General features: G+C 45.3%; 1 long non-coding RNA gene across 1 annotated transcript; it reads left to right on the forward strand.

Annotated features, from left to right (window-relative positions):
• Positions 1-4,236: 4,236 nt before the first annotated feature.
• On the forward strand, positions 4,237-14,761 carry LOC148141774 (uncharacterized). Its single transcript, XR_015752439.1, has 3 exons — positions 4,237-4,399; positions 9,903-10,754; positions 14,630-14,761. It is a non-coding gene; the product is annotated as an uncharacterized LOC148141774 (long non-coding RNA).
• Positions 14,762-15,962: the final 1,201 nt, after the last annotated feature.

The raw sequence follows: 15,962 nt of genomic DNA on the forward strand, positions 1-15,962 counted from the left end.
GAGGACCAGTTCAAAATACGTACAACACAGATGGCCTCCTTCTTCAAGGACCGCAATTTCCCCCCCGAGGTGGTCGACGGTGCCCTCCACCGCATCTCCTCCACTTCCCGCTCCTCCGCCCTTGAGCCCCGCCCCTCCAACCGCCACCAGGACAGAACCCCACTGGTCCTCACCTACCACCCCACCAATCTCCATGTACAGCGCATCATCCGCCGTCACTTCCGCCACCTCCAAACAGACCCCAGCACCAAGGATATATTTCCCTCCCCTCCCCTATCAGCTTTCCGTAGAGACCACTCCCTCCGCGACTCCCTTGTCAGATCCACACCCCCCACCGACCCAACCTCCACTCCCGGCACCTTCCCTTGCAACCGCAGGAGGTGCAACACTTGCGCCCACACCTCCCCCCTCACTTCTCTCCAAGGCCCCAAAGGAAACTTCCATATCCGCCACAGATTCACCTGCACCTCCACCCACATCATCTACTGCATCCGCTGCAGCCGGTGTGGCCTCCTCTATATTGGGGAAACAGGCCGCCTACTTGCGGAGCGATTCAGAGAGCACCTCTGGGCCACCCGGAATAAACCAACCCAACCAACCTGTAGCACAGCATTTCAACTCCCCCTCCCACTCCACCGAGGATATGCAGGTCATTGGACTCATCCACCGCCAAACCACAACAACCCGACGGTCGGAGGAGGAGCGTCTTATCTTCCGACTGGGAACCCTCCAACCGCAGGGGATGAACTTGGACTTCACCAGTTTCTTCATCCCCCCTCCCCCCACCTTGTCTCAGCCGGATCCCTCCAGCCCGGCACCGCCTTCCTGACCTGCAGTCTTCTTCTTGACCTCTCCGCCTCCATCCTACTCCGACCTATCACCCTCACCTTGACCTCTTTCCACCTATCACATTTCCAACGCCCCTCCTCCAAGTCCCTCCTCCCTACCTTTTATCTTCTCCTGCTGAACACTCTCTGCTCATTCCTGAAGAAGGGCCTGTGCCCGAAACGTCGAATCTCCTGTTCCCTGGATGCTGCCTGACCTGCTGTGCTGTTCCAGCAATAAAGTTTCAACAATGTTTCATTCTGGCCTGTCTTAAATGTGCCCATTGGAGCAAATCAGTGAGACATCTACTCAGCAGAGGAGTAAAGTTGCAGGCCAAGATGTGCCACACTTGCTGCCATATTTTATGAGCTAAAGTCACTTTGACAGAGTCTGAGGAAAAGTGAAGTGTGTAAAGTTAAGTGACAGAAGGTAGGTTGCAATTGTGTATGTAAGAGGACAGTGTACCAGGTGGGTAGAGTACCAGGTGGGTAGTATACCTGGTGACAGCAATGAACAGTATGGCACCAGGCTAGATCAATGTCACACCTAAATCATATGCCAGCAGCTTACATTGTAAACACACTGCATGTTCTCCAACCAAATGGCCATATATCAATGGTTTAGGGGAATAGTCATCAGTCAAATCCAGGGTGATTGTCATCATTCAGAGGATATTGCCACAGTCAGTCAAAGGCAGTACTAGATTTCAATCCAGGTGCTTGGACATGGTGAGCCAGCCACTTGGAGCATTCAAGGCCAGGGGTTCCATATCAGGAGTTTAGCAGTAAGCCAGTCAGGAGGCTGCACAAAGGTCAGCCAAGGGTCTGGTCAGTCATCAGTCAGGGCTGCTGTCACAATCTGGTAAGGAAATGGGCTATGATTAGTCTGAAGGTCTGTTCACTAAATGACAAGGTGAGAGGTGGGTTATCAGAGTGTCTCTGCTGTGGTGGACAATTTGGGATGTCAATTGTGGGGACTGAAGGCAGCACGCTGGGATGCAGAGGGGGCAATCATTGTGAAGAGGGCAACTCAACATGTAAGGGTGGGAGATGATAAAGTATTGAAGGGCACAGTGTATAACAGGAGAGGGCTGAGGTGTCATCAATGGTAACCACAACCCTGGCTTCGATGGTGGGGGTGAGCAACAATAATGATGTTTGGTAATAACTAAGTTGTAGACCCAGGGCTTAGGAGGTGAAAAGTTAAATGATAAAGGTAGATTGGAATTTGGGAAGCTAATACCTGAAGGGATTGACAGGGAGTGCAAGGCCAGAAGGAACAGGAAGGTTTGGGAGTTCACCTAGATTAACAGGCAGAACCCAACCCTCATTCTGTGAAGCCTTCCATACTCATCCAAGTTTCAAAAGTGCAATGTAAATGAAATCGACTGTCATCACACCCTGAATGAGTGGAGTATGTATTTTTGTTCCGTCTGGGAGAGCGGACCCTATTGTGAGTGATATGAGGCCATTCAAGGGGCCACTGCATTAATAAGGCACTTATATAGAACAGGTTAAAGACATCGGTAAGCAGAGAATTCTGCATGTGAAATGCATTCAGTGACTAATTGTGCCAGGACAGTCTCTTTGATGCAGAGGTAATGTCCCTACCTCTCAGCCAGAAGCCTGGGTTCAAGCCTCACATACTCCAGAGGTGTGTAATAAGACCTCTGAGCAGGATGAATACAAAATACCTGTCAAGTACAAATCTTGACCACAAGCAATCTTCGTTACAAATTAATCATGGTCATCTCTGTGATGCAGAAGTCATCATAGACAACATTGTAAAGGCTCACTAGCAGTCCACCATTCACAAAGACATTCCAAGACCTCATAGTCTGCTCAAAAGTGTGGAACTCCTTCCTTCTTACACCAACCTGTAAATATTCAACACATACAATGCAATCTTTCTTAGGGGCTTTGGTGGTGGGTCAAGGTTTTAGTAACCCAATTGCACTTATATTTGCACAACGGGGCTTGTTCTGTAAGTATAGCAGTATATGGTCTGCTATGACAAAGATTCATATGGAGTCAGTACATGGCTCTCCTTGTTTCCTTTCCTGCCAGAACAATTCAAAGACAAGCAGCCCACCTCCACAATGTTTTGCAGCTCAGTGGACAGCACGGTGGCTCAGTGGTTAGCACTGCTGCCTCACAGTGCCAGGGACACAGGTTCGATTCTAGCCTTAGGTGACAGTCTGTGTGGAGTTTGCACATTCTCCCCATGTCTGTGTGGTTTCCCTCCAGGTGCTATGGTTTCTTCCCAGAATCCAAAGATGTGCAGGTTAGGTGAATTGGCCATGCTAAATTGTTCGTAGTGTTCAGGTGCATTGGTCAGGGATAAATGTAGGGGAATGGGTCTGGGTGGGTTACTCTTCAGAGGGTTGGTGTGGATTTGCTGGGCCAAAGGACCTGTTTCCACACTGTAGGGATTCTGTGATTGGAAACTTTTTCACTGCCTTCATCTGAACATCTGTTTTGGGATCCACTTCAACATCAAGAAGTCATTTCGAAACAGGGGAGAAAATTATTTTGACTGTTTTGTCCGATTGTGCTGAAAAGTAGCTGTGAACAAAAAGCAGTTAAAATACTTTCTAACCATGTTTAGTTTTTAATTGCTAAAATTAATGAAGACAGAACTTTAGATCCTCATGTTCCAGCTGGTTAGGTGAAATGTAAAACTTGATATGGGACTGTAAAACTGTCAAGGCAAGTGTAGGATGAGGCCACTGTGGAACCTTATCCTAGAGTTCATTCCTTTAAGACTGTAACTTAACCTCAGGGCTTTGCAGGCATTCAAGAATCCACTTTACCTTTGTTCTTGAATTTTATGACGTCCTGAGGGCTATTCAATTGAATTCCAACCTTGTAACTCTCTTCTGTTATCCATTTGTCATATATTTATTGGCTTGGGACAAACTTAGCAATAAATCTGCATTTCATTTGCTGAGACCCTCAAAGCGGTGTCAATGTTCAAATCTGGGAGTGGTTCAGTAAGAGTCAGATTTGTATTTAGGTTTTGTGTACCCCTGTGAAATTTGGACAGCACAAAATCCATATTTTTGAACAAATGTGTAATTTTGGATCCTGAATCTGAAATTCTAATCATAAAATGTTGCTAAGCACTAATAGTTTGCAAACCATCAGGTGTATTATTCATTTCATGAGCTATCGAGTTTTAGTAATGATATTTACAACTGTTTTCACATATCACTTGGCTTCAAAGAAAGTGGGTCTAATATAGCCACTAAACGCCATGACCAGCTGTCCTTATCAGGTATACTCACAGGCGATAAGGACCACAAATTCAACTGGGACAAATAATAAGATAAGCCAAACAGAGGACAGCCAGAGAATTTCTAGAAGCATGGCACTTATCCACGGACTCCCCGAAGAGACACATTGACCTAGGCCCAACATAGCGACAACTTCAACGAACAACCGGAAGCAGAGGGAACGAAACCAAACAAATTCCAACCGACACAGGAACAGCAGCGCTTCACAGGAGGCTCCACGGCACTGAGGATGTCACCTAGAGAGGGGGTGAAATGTCTGCAAACCAACATCCCAGCTCGGTGAGCATACCCACAACAACTACAACTTGGCTTCAAGTTGGGAGGGGGGAGGTTCAAACAACATTGCGAGGCCACTGACTTCTTCAGAATTTATCTGGGGTAATAGACATTTAAGACAAATTGTTGTTTGCCAAGCATTGAGAGTAGCTTATACATTTTCAAGCAGAGGTTAATGTATTGAAAACATCCTCTTTGTTAATGAACAAATTGTCCTAGAAACATAGGAACAAGAGTCAACCATTCAGCCCCTTTCACCTGCTCCACCATTCAATAAGATCATGGCTGATCTATGGCCTAACTCCATTTGGCTGCCTTGGGCCCATAATCCTTTGATACCCTTTCTTAATAAAAATCTATCTCAGATTAAATTTAACAATTGAATTAGCATTGACCGCTATCTGAGGAAGAGTGTTTCAAATCTCCATGGGTAAAGTGCTTTCTAACATTTCTCCTGAATGGCCTAGCCATAGTCCTTAGACTATGCCCCTGATTCTAGAATCCTCAACCAGCGGAAATAGTTCATCTTTATCTACCCTACCTTTCCCTGGCAATATCATATAGACCTCGATTAGACCACTCCGTAACCTTCTAAATTCGAGTGAACAAAGGCTTAATCTCTCCTCAGAACTTAAGCCCTGAAGTGCAGTTATCACCCTTGTAAACCTGCAATGAATTCCCTACAGACCCAAAACATCCTTCCTTGGTGTAATATCCAGATCTGCTCATAGTACTCAAAGTGGGGTCTAACTGGGTTTTGTATAACAGCGGTATAGTCTCTGCATCCCTATACTCTGGCACTGCAGGTGTGAAGGCCAACGTTCCATTAGCCTTTTTGACTATTTTCTGCACCTGTTTGTGGCATTTGAAACAGATATACATATGAATCCCCAAATCTCATTGGTTGCCCACTATTTAATTTGGTGCCTTCCAAAAATTACCCTGAACTATCCTTTTTCACTCTGAAACGAATAACCTCACACTTGCTTATGTTAAAATCCACCTGCCACAATGTTGCATATTTATCTAAACCAGCAATTTCCTTTTGTAATTTTATGCTGTCATCAATGTTGTCTACAATGTTGCCCAATGTTGTATCTCTCTGGGAATCGAGGGATATGGAGAGTGAAAGTGGAGTTGAAATTGAGGATTCGTCATTGTATCAAAGTACGGAACATGCTTCAGGGTCCAGGATGCAGTCATAAAACCAAAACAGACAGGAGCAGAAGAAGGCTATTCAGCCCATCGAATCTGCTCTGTCATTCAATAATGGCTGATATGTTTCTCCCCATAACCCTTGATCTCCTTACTAATCAAGAATGAATCTATGTCTTGAATCCACTCAAAGACCTGGCCTCCACAGCCTTCTGTGGCAATGAGTGATTGTGATGACCGTATCCCAGTGTGATGGCTGTGTCCCAGTGTGATGGCTGTGTCTCAGTGTGATGGCTGTGTCGCAGTGTGATGGCCATGTCCCAGTGTGATGACCGTGTCCCAGTGTGATGGCTGTGTCGCAGTGTGGCGGCTGTGTCCCAGTGTGATGACCGTGTCCCAGTGTGATGGCCGTGTCCCAGTGTAGTGTCCGTGTCCCAGTGTGATGTCTGTGTCTCAGTGTGATGTCCGTGTCACAGTATGATGTCTGTGTCCCAGTGTGATGGCCGTGTCCCAGTGTGATGTCCGTGTCACAGTGTGATGGCTGTGTCGCAGTGTGATGCCCGTGTCTCAGTGTGGTGTCCGTGTCCCAGTGTGATGGCCGTGTCACAGTGTGATGCCTGTGTCCTAGTTGGTGGCCGTGTCTCAGTGTGATGGCTAAGTCCCAGTGTGGTGTCTGTGTCCCAGTGTGGTGTCCGTGTCACAGTGTGATGGCTGTGTCCCAGTGTGATGTCCGTGTCACAGTGTGATGTCTGTGTCCCAGTGTGATGGCCATGTCCCAGTGTGATGTCCGTGTCACAGTGTGATGTCTGTGTCCCAGTGTGATGGCCGTGTCCCAGTGTGGTATCCGTGTCCCAGTGTGATGGCCGTGTCCCAGTGTGATGTCTGTGTCTCAGTGTGATGGCCATGTCACAGTGTGATGCCTGTGTCCCAGTTGGTGGCCGTGTCCCAGTTGGTGGCGGTGTCTCAGTTTGGTGGCCGTGTCTCAGTGTGATGGCCATGTCCCAGTGTGATGTCCGTGTCCCAGTGTGATGGCCGTGTCCCACTGTGATGGCCATGTCCCAGTGTGGTGTCCGTGTCCCAGTGTGGTTTCCTTGCCCCAGTATGATGTCCGTGTCACAGTGTGGTGTCAGTGTCCCAGTGTGGTGTCCGTGTCCCAGTGTGGTGTCCGTGTCTCAGTGTGGTGTCCGTGTCCCAGTGTGGTGTCCGTGTCCCAGTGTGGTGTCCGTGTCTCAGTGTGGTGTCTGTGTCTCAGTGTGGTGTCTGTGTCTCAGTGTGGTGTCTGTGTCTCAGTGTGGTGTCGGGGTCCCAGTGTGGTGTCCGGGTCCCAGTGTGGTGTCCAGGTCCCAGTGTGGTTTCTGTGTCCCAGTGTGGTGTCTGTGTCTCAGTGTGGTGTCCGTGTCCCAGTGTGGTGTCCATGTCCCAGTGTGATGCCCGTGTTCCAGTTGGTGTCCGTGTCCCAGTGTGATGGCCGTGTCCCAGTTGGTGGCCGTGTCCCAGTGTGATGGCCGTGTCCCAGTGTGGTGTCCGTGTCCCAGTGTGGTGTCTGTGTCTCAGTGTGGTGTCCGTGTCCCAGTGTGGTGTCCGGGTCCCAGTGTGGTGTCCATGTCTCAGTGTGGTGTCCGTGTCCCAGTGTGGTGTCTGTGTCCCAGTGTGGTGTCTGTGTCCCAGTGTGGCGTCCGGGTCCCAGTGTGGTGTCCATGTCCCAGTGTGGTGTCCGTGTCTCAATGTGGTGTCCGTGTCCCAGTGTGGTGTCCATGTCACATTGTGGTGTCCGTGTCTCAGTGTGGTGTCCGTGTCTCAGTGTGGTGTCCGTGTCCCGGTGTGATGTCTGTGTCTCAGTGTGGTGTCCATGTCCCAGTGTGGTGTCCATGTTACAGTGTGATGCCCGTGTCCCAGTTGGTGGCCGTGTCACAGTGTGATGGCCGTGTCCCAGTTGGTGACCATGTCCTAGTGTGATGGCCGTGTCACAGTGTGGTGTCCGTGTCCCAGTGTGATGGCCGTGTCCCAGTGTGATGGCTGTGTCACAGTGTGATGGCCGTGTCCCAGTGTGGTGTTTGTGTCCCAGTGTGATGTCTGTGTCCCAGTGTGATGTCTGTGTCTCAGTGTGATGTCTGTGTCTCAGTGTGGTGTCCATGCCTCAGTGTGATGCCCGTGTCACAGTGTGATGGCCGTGTCCCAGTGTGATGTCCGTGTCCCAGTGTGATGTCCGTGTCCCAATGTGATGCCCGTGTCCCAGTGTGGTGGCTGTGTCACAGTGTGATGGCCGTGTCCCAGTGTGGTGTCCGTGTCCCAGTGTGGTGTCCGTGTCTCAGTGTGGTGTCCGTGTCCCAGTGTGGTGGCTCTGTCCCAGTGTGGTGGCTCTGTCCCAGTGTGGTGGCTGTGTCACAGTGTGATGGCCGTGTCCCAGTGTGGTGGCCGTGTCCCAGTGTGGTGTCCGTGTCCCAGTGTGGTGGCCGTGTCCCAGTGTGGTGTCCGTGTCTCAGTGTGGTGTCCGTGTCCCAGTGTGGTGGCTCTGTCCCAGTGTGGTGGCTCTGTCCCAGTGTGGTGGCTGTGTCACAGTGTGATGGCCGTGTCCCAGTGTGGTGGCCGTGTCCCAGTGTGGTGTCCGTGTCTCAGTGTGGTGTCCGTGTCCCAGTGTGATGCCCGTGTCCCAGTGTGATGTCCATGTCACAGTGTGATGTCCGTGTCTCAGTGTGATGCCCGTGTCCCAGAGTGATGCCCGTGTCTCAGTGTGATGCCCGTGTCCCAGTGTGATGTCCGTGTCTCAGTGTGATGCCCGTGTCTCAGTGTGATGCCCGTGTCCCAGTGTGATGTCCGTGTCTCAGTGTGATGTCCGTGTCTCAGTGTGATGTCCGTGTCTCAGTGTGATGGCCGTGTCCCAGTGTGATGCCTGTGTCCCAGTGTGATGGCCATGTTCCAATGTGGTGGCCATGTCACAGTGCGATGTCCATGTCAAGTGAGATGGCCATGTCCCAGTGTGATGGCCGTGTCCCAACATGGTGGTCTCATCCCGGTGTAGTGGTCCTGTCCCCATGTGTAAGTATTTTTCGGCACCAGCTTCCAGGTATTCCAGCGGCCCGACATAGTGGTCTCATCCGGAAGTAGTGTCTTTGCCCAGCATAGCGGTCTTCTTCTGCAGAGGATCCCAGCCCAGTATTCCAGTAGCCCAGCGTGGTGGTCTCCTCCCGGAATAGCAGTGTCCTCCCGGCTGCGTGTTCTGGGTGTCCCATCGAGATTGCTCCGCTGTTCAATCATTGCTGATATGCTCCTGATCCCAATTTTCCTGCCTTCTCTCCATACTCCCTTCAACCCATTAACAATTAAAAATCTGTCTAACCCCTCATTAAATTTACTCACTGTCCCATCATCCACCGTACTTTGAGGTAATGAATTCCACAGATTCAAAACCCTTTGGGAGAAGTAGTTTCTCCTCAACTCTGTTTTAAATTTGCTACCTCTTATCCTAAGACTATGACTTCTTGTCCCAGAATGCCCCACAAGAGGAGGAATTCATTCCACATATATTTTATCCATACCTTTTATCATTTTAAATACCTCAATTTGATCTCCCCTCATTCTTCTAAATTCCTATACCTGGGTGGGTATAGGCATAAACTAAATATTAGAGGTACAGGTACTCATCAGAGTATTAAGATGAACAGCCTGCCTCCCAGGATTGGGTTGATATCCTGCTCCATGGACTATCTCCGTTAAAACAACAGGTGGGCAGGTTTGAGGTGAGTTGGATGAAGTGCTTTTCATTTTCATATTCCCCCAGTTCAAACCTATTCATTTTGGGATCCTCAATTCCACCTTCCTCCATATTTTCAAAACATGCTGAACTAATAGAGCATGGTGGCTCAGTGGTTAGCACTGTTCCCTCACAGCACCAGGGTCCCAGGTTCAATTCCAGCCTTGGGCGACTGTCTGTGTGGAGTTTGCATGTTCTCCCTGTGCCTGTGTGGGTTTCCTCTGGGTGCTCTGGTTTCCTCCCACAGTCAAAAGATGTGTAGGCCAGGTGAATTGACCATGCTAAATTGCCCATAATGTTAGGTACATTAGTCAGAGGGAAATGGGTCTGGGTACTCTTCGGAGGGTCAGTGTGGACTAGTTGGGCCGAAGGGCCTGTTTCCACACTGTAGGGAATCTAATCTAATAACATCACCAAAGACCCATGTACTAACAGAATGTCTGCATCACATTAAGTTGGTCTCCTTGGGATGGTAAACTAGTGTTTATTGCCATTCACTGGATAATTTGCCTTTCGTGACTCTTATTCAATGTGGTGCTCTGTTCTGAAGTACTATCGCTTTCAAACTACAAATGCAACTTCACTTTTGGGATTCCTCAGATCATGAATCCCCAAACTCAGTCAAAACTGAACGAGGCAAAAGTGAGGACAGCAGATGCTGGAAATTAGAGTCGAGAGCGTGGTGCTGGAAAAGCTCAGCAGGTCAGGCTGCATCCGAGGAGCAGGAGAATCGACACTTCAGGCAAAAGCCCTTCATCAGGAAACCAAACAGTTGAGTGACAGGAATAAAGAATGCATTTGCATTTTTGGAATATCCATTGCATCCTCTGAACGTCTTTAGTGCTTTGCATTAATGAATTTCAGTCTTTAATTTCATGCCAGCAAATATCGGAGAGGGCCAAAATTCTCAAATACAGTAAATGAACCAATGACCAGCTAACCTCCTTTTGGTGGTGTTGGTTGAAGAATGTCCGACTGAGATGCCCCTGCAAAATCCACATAGATTCCCTTAAATGTAGACTTGTATCTATGTGTGTGTTAACCAGCTTTCACCATTCAGAAATGATGAGCTCTTCCTTATTTATGTAACCAGCTGAGTCTTTCACTATTCCACACTATTTATTCATGCCATAGAATGCATTTTTTGGGAACACCTTATTTATAATCTATGTAAATGTGAATATTGTTCCTATTTCTTCTCACATCTCACTAGACTCGCTCTTTTTATTCATTCCAGAAATCCTAGTTAAATTGGACCATTTTCAAAACATACGTTTGTTTGGGTCTTGGTGAAAGAAATCCATAACGGAAGGGATCAGTTCTAAATTCACCTCATTGCAACCAACCAACGATTCATGGGTGGATAGTGAGTAAAAAAGGGAGGTCTGTTCATCCCTCACCATCCAGAAGCTTGACAATTTGTTGAATCTCATCTGGAGTCATAACAAAATTGTAAGTTCACCTTAGTCAGAAAAAGAGTCAGGTTGAAACAATGTTAAGGTCCTATTTGCATTCTAATGAAAGCAAATCACCTTTGTATGTGTACTAGATCATACCAGAAGGCATTATAGCAAATCCATTCAGAGTCCTTTATTTTTAAGTATATAGACTGTAGCTTCGTGCTCAAAACTGCACCAATACATTCTGTACTCTATACCTTGTGAAACCTACTATTTAGTTACCATTTTATCATGTCTTTTCCTCTCTTTTTAATGCCTTTTGACCTGAATACCAAAATCCTTCTGCTAATGCATATCACTAAACCATTCAAAATTATAAGTGCAAATACATTTTGTTTTTACTAAAGTATATTACCCCTGTTATTATCGCGGCTGATGGTATTACTGGACAAATGAGATCCCAGACTGAAATCTGGTTTGATAGATCAGATGTTATTTTTTAATTTGGTTAATGTGTTGGTTACTCACTGAAACATTGGGCTGAATTTTACCTGACATCAGCAAAGTGTCAATTTCTCAAAGAGTTTCATGAACAGTTTCTCTCTGTAAACCCAAGGAAGATTTCTCAAACTATTCTCCTAAGTTCACCTCATGACTTTTGTACCACACCTCAATGGAACCCTGCTCATACTATCTTCCTTCAGCAAAGGTCAAAGTACTGCCACCGCTGGGATCTCCTGGGGTTCCTCCTCCACCCAGCAAGAGGTGCCAGCCAGGAGTTGCCCTTCACAATGCACGTAGTGGCAGGGGAACTAAAATGAAATGCTTTTCAGGGCACACGGGTAGCAAAGCTAACAATTCATTGCAAATACACATTCACATTTATAAATATATAGTTATTTAAGAATCAGGCAACACAGGTTAGCCATCCTTAGAACCGTCCCATCTCAGCACCCGGTCTAACTGAGCGCTATTCTTTCCCCAATGCTCAGTGCAACCTAAAATCTTCTTATTGTTCAATGAGGGACCATCAAATTCTGGAAAAATTTCTATTGGTTGAAAACTCACTTTTAGTCAGCAGCAGCAAAAATAAAGCAAAAAAAAACAAATAAAAATTCTTCTTGGCAAAGATAATGGTCTTTAGAGCAGCAACCAATTTACAGTCAATGAGTGATCACTGCACCATTTCACCTCTGTTGGAACTAAGTCCTGTCTAGCTTGTTGCACCTAAGGCCAATATATTCTTTCTAATTTATGCCATGCAGAAATGCTCACAGGTGTAATCTATCCAGGGCTGTGAAATCTATGTATTCCCATTTGGATTTTAATGCTGTCTTGTGTTACTTAGGCAGGAAGTTACATTACTCGAAAAATGTGGAAAATACTGGGAATGATTGTGTAATTGCACATTAACGTGTTGTATAATGATAACATGAACATAGTTTTGTTTTAGTTACAAAATCTTTGAGACAGCAGGTTTATTTATAATATTTAAAACCTGGGAATACAACTGAAGTGTGAACGCTGAAAGGGGCAGGGAGAGCAAAAAAAATCAATGGAAGCATAAGAGAAGATGAAGATAACTAATAATTGCTGATTGGATGTAACCAAATGTGCTGTTATATCCTATTGACATCAGCAACATAGTTTCCAAGTCAGATCATAAATGCCATATCAAGTGTAGCTATAAAATAAACTCTCAGTGGTTACTTTCCTGCCAGTTCAATTGCTTTCACCAATTGAGGTATTTTGGTATACCTCATTGTTCCATCATATAAAAAGCCACTACACATCACATGACTCCACATTACACAGGCCCCTGATGGATACTAAGTGTAGATGCAATGCAGCCCATTCTTCAACTAAGGTTGTCATGGAGCAGATAATAGGCCTCCTGAAGATAATGTTCTGAAGCTTGGATTTGGCTCTGCAGATGGACTCTGAAGAACTGGAGAATGGAAGCCATCTGTGAGGAGGAAGGTGTGGACATTAAGCAGGAGGAATATCAGCTTCTGCAGGATAGAGCATTGCAGGATCAGGGGATCTGTAAGGTAGATCTGTGTATACAATAATGAGAACTGGACTCCCAGGGTGAAATTATGGGAAGCCATTACACAAACAAGTTTCCATTCTCTGGAATTTAGAAGGCTCAGAGAATTAAAAGAAAAATTTAAAAGATATTCAGGGGAACAGATAGAGAAAAAACCTATTTCAGCTCGTTGGGGAGTCGAAGATTACGGGCAATAGCCTAAACATTGGAGCCAGGCCTCTCAAAAGAGAAATTAAGAAACAAGTGTGTGCACAAAGGGTGGTAGAAATTTGGAATGCTCTCCCACAAACAACCATTGATGTTAGATCAGGTTTTAATTTAAAAATTAAGATCAATAGATTTGTGATCACTAAAGATATGAAGAAATATGGGAGAAAGGCAGGTATCACGTGGATTTCTTTGTTATCATCCTCATCAAGACTGATCACTTCGAGAAAGAGATCTAAATTCCACTGACCAATGTAAAGGAATCATATGACAAATTTTCAAGTTTTAAGACCTTTACTGTAACAAGCAAAAGCAACATTAATTAAATGTTACTTAACTAACTAATAATCTAAATTACCTGGGAAACAAGATTGTTGTCAGGCAGAACTTATAGTACATCATGTAACTCTCTTCATTACTCTATTTCACTTTAGATTAAAGATATATTGTAAATAGAAATTGGATTTATGACAAACCTGATAGAGGTGTTTTTGATGATGTTGCTAACAAGAGTTGATAAAGGGGCAAACTAGATGATGTGATATATTTAGATTTTCAGGACGCTTCTGCTGAAGTCGAGCACAAGAAGTTGATAAAACAAATCAAAAGTAGCTTCCAGACAAACCTGTGAAGTCTGAGCTGTGAACGTGTCCGCAGAAATCCTAGGATCTACCTAGACTTCAAGATGGCCTTTGACAAGGTGCTGCACAGGAGGCTACTGAGTACGATAAGGGCCCATGGTATCAGAGGCAAGATGCTAGCATGGATAGAAAGAGGTGTTTTAAATATTATAAATAAACCTGTGCAGACTTACAGCTGGTGTCATCTCTGCGTTGTTTGGAAGAAATCAGGTGAAATATATAGCAAAATGACAAATATACAACAAGTCCTGTAATTTTCTTGGATGAAGATTAAATGCGGAAAGTAATTTCAGCTGTGGCTTGCAAAGGTATAAACCTATCAACACTTTCCTTCCCCCAGTAAGTTCTTCCCATCCTCCAATAGGATTATTTTCTTCAACCTATCACTATTAATTGCCAATGACATTCATACTCATCCCTTTCTCATTGATTCTATTCTTTGCAATGCTGTGGGATATTTTTCATATTGTACGCCTTGTCATAACATTTAATATATTCTGGCTCCCAAGGCTGTAGTGAAATGAACTTAGTGTAATTAGATAGTTTAAACTTACTAATCGGTAAGTTTAGCATCCAGTCGAGCCCAGCTGAGCAAATGAATTAAAGGACATTCTCCACTGAACTGTTAAGTTGTTTTAAGGTTTAATTATTTGCTTTTACAAGTATTGTGATGAATGGATCACAGGAAAAGAAAGCCACAGTTCCAATTACCTTTTGTTAAATAGCTTATTAAAGTTTTTATACTGGCTCAAGGAAAGAGAAGAACCCAGTGAATTCTACCCACTCCGATGTAGTTTGTGTTTAGATAACTGCAATGAACTTCTCTGGAGTATAGCCAGAGATTATTCCATTTCAAATGATGTGTAACAGTTGAAAATTAAAACATATATTTCCTCCTTCAACACCATGTTTTTGATCATCTGACCTAACATCTCGTTATGCAATAACCTGCCCTCTGACCCTTATATATTGTGTTTCCCATTCAGTTTGGGTTCTGCCAAGGCCATTCAGCCCTTTACTTCATTACAGGTTTGCTGCAAACATGAATTAAATAGTTGACGTCAAGAAGAAGTGCCTTTGATATCAAGGTCGCATTTAACTGATTGAAGCATCAAGGAGCAGTAGAAAGATTGGAGGTAATGGGAATCAAAGAAGCTCTCCATTGTTTAGAGTCATACCTGGTACAAAGGAAGGTGGTTATGATTGTGAAAAGCCAATGATTTCAGTCCCAGGACATTGCTGCAGAATTTCTTCATGGTTGTGTCCAAGGCCCAAGTACCTTCAGCTGCTTCAAGAGAGAGTCTAACTATACCCCCTGATATTCATTAGTATTAACACCACTGAATTATCAAATGTTCTGGAGGTTACCATTAACCCAAAACTAACTGAACTGCCATTTAAGTACAAGGCAAATATAGAAATTGCTGGAAAAGTTCAGCAGATCAACCTGATACAATAACTGGGATTTCTCTCCAGCGATGCTAACGTGAACACCCCTGTTTAAAAAGGAAGTAAGGCAAAAGATGGAAAATTACAGACCAATTAGCCTAACCTCGGTCATGGGTAAGATTCTGGAATCCATTGTGAAGGATGAAATTTTTGAATATTTGGAAGTATGTGGTAAAATCGGGCAAAGTCAGCTTGGTTTCGTTAAGGGGAGGTCATGCCTGACAAATCTGCCAAAATTCTTTGAGGAAGTAATGAGCAGGTTGGACCAAGGAGAGCCAATGGGTGTTACCTACCTGGATTTCAAGAAGACTTTTGACAAGGTGCCGCACAGGAGGTTACTGAATAAGGTAAGGGCCCACGGTGTCAGAGGCAAATGCTAGCCTGGCTAGAAGCTGTCTGGCAGAAATCAGAGAGTGAGGATAAAAGGATCCTTTTCAGGATGGCAGCTGGTGGCAAGTGGTGTCCCACAATGCTCAATGTTGAGACCACAACTTTTCATTTTATACATTAACGATCTGGATGAAAGAACTGAGGGCAATCTGGCTACGTTTGCAGACAATACAAAGATAGGTAGAGGGACAGGTAGCATTGAGGATGCAGGGAGGCTGCAGAAGGATTTGGACAGGTTAGGAGAGTGGGCAAAGAAATGGCAGATGGAGCACAATGTGGGAAAGTGTGAGGTCATGCACCTTGGTCGGAAAAATAGAGGCATGGACTATTTTCTAAATGGGGAGAAAATTCAGAAATCTGGAGTGCAAAGAGATTTGGGAGTCCTAGTCCAGAATTCTCTCAAGGTAAACTTGCAGATTGAGTCAGTAGTTGGGAAGGAAATGCAATGAGGGAATTTATTTTGACAGGACATGAATATAAAAGCAGGGATGTACTTCCCAGGCTCTAAAAGATTCTGGTCAGA

This window comes from Chiloscyllium plagiosum, unplaced genomic scaffold (assembly GCF_037043375.1).
Source record: "Chiloscyllium plagiosum isolate Xiang-an unplaced genomic scaffold, Cpla_swu_hap1 HiC_scaffold_32, whole genome shotgun sequence".
NCBI lineage: Eukaryota > Metazoa > Chordata > Chondrichthyes > Orectolobiformes > Hemiscylliidae > Chiloscyllium > Chiloscyllium plagiosum.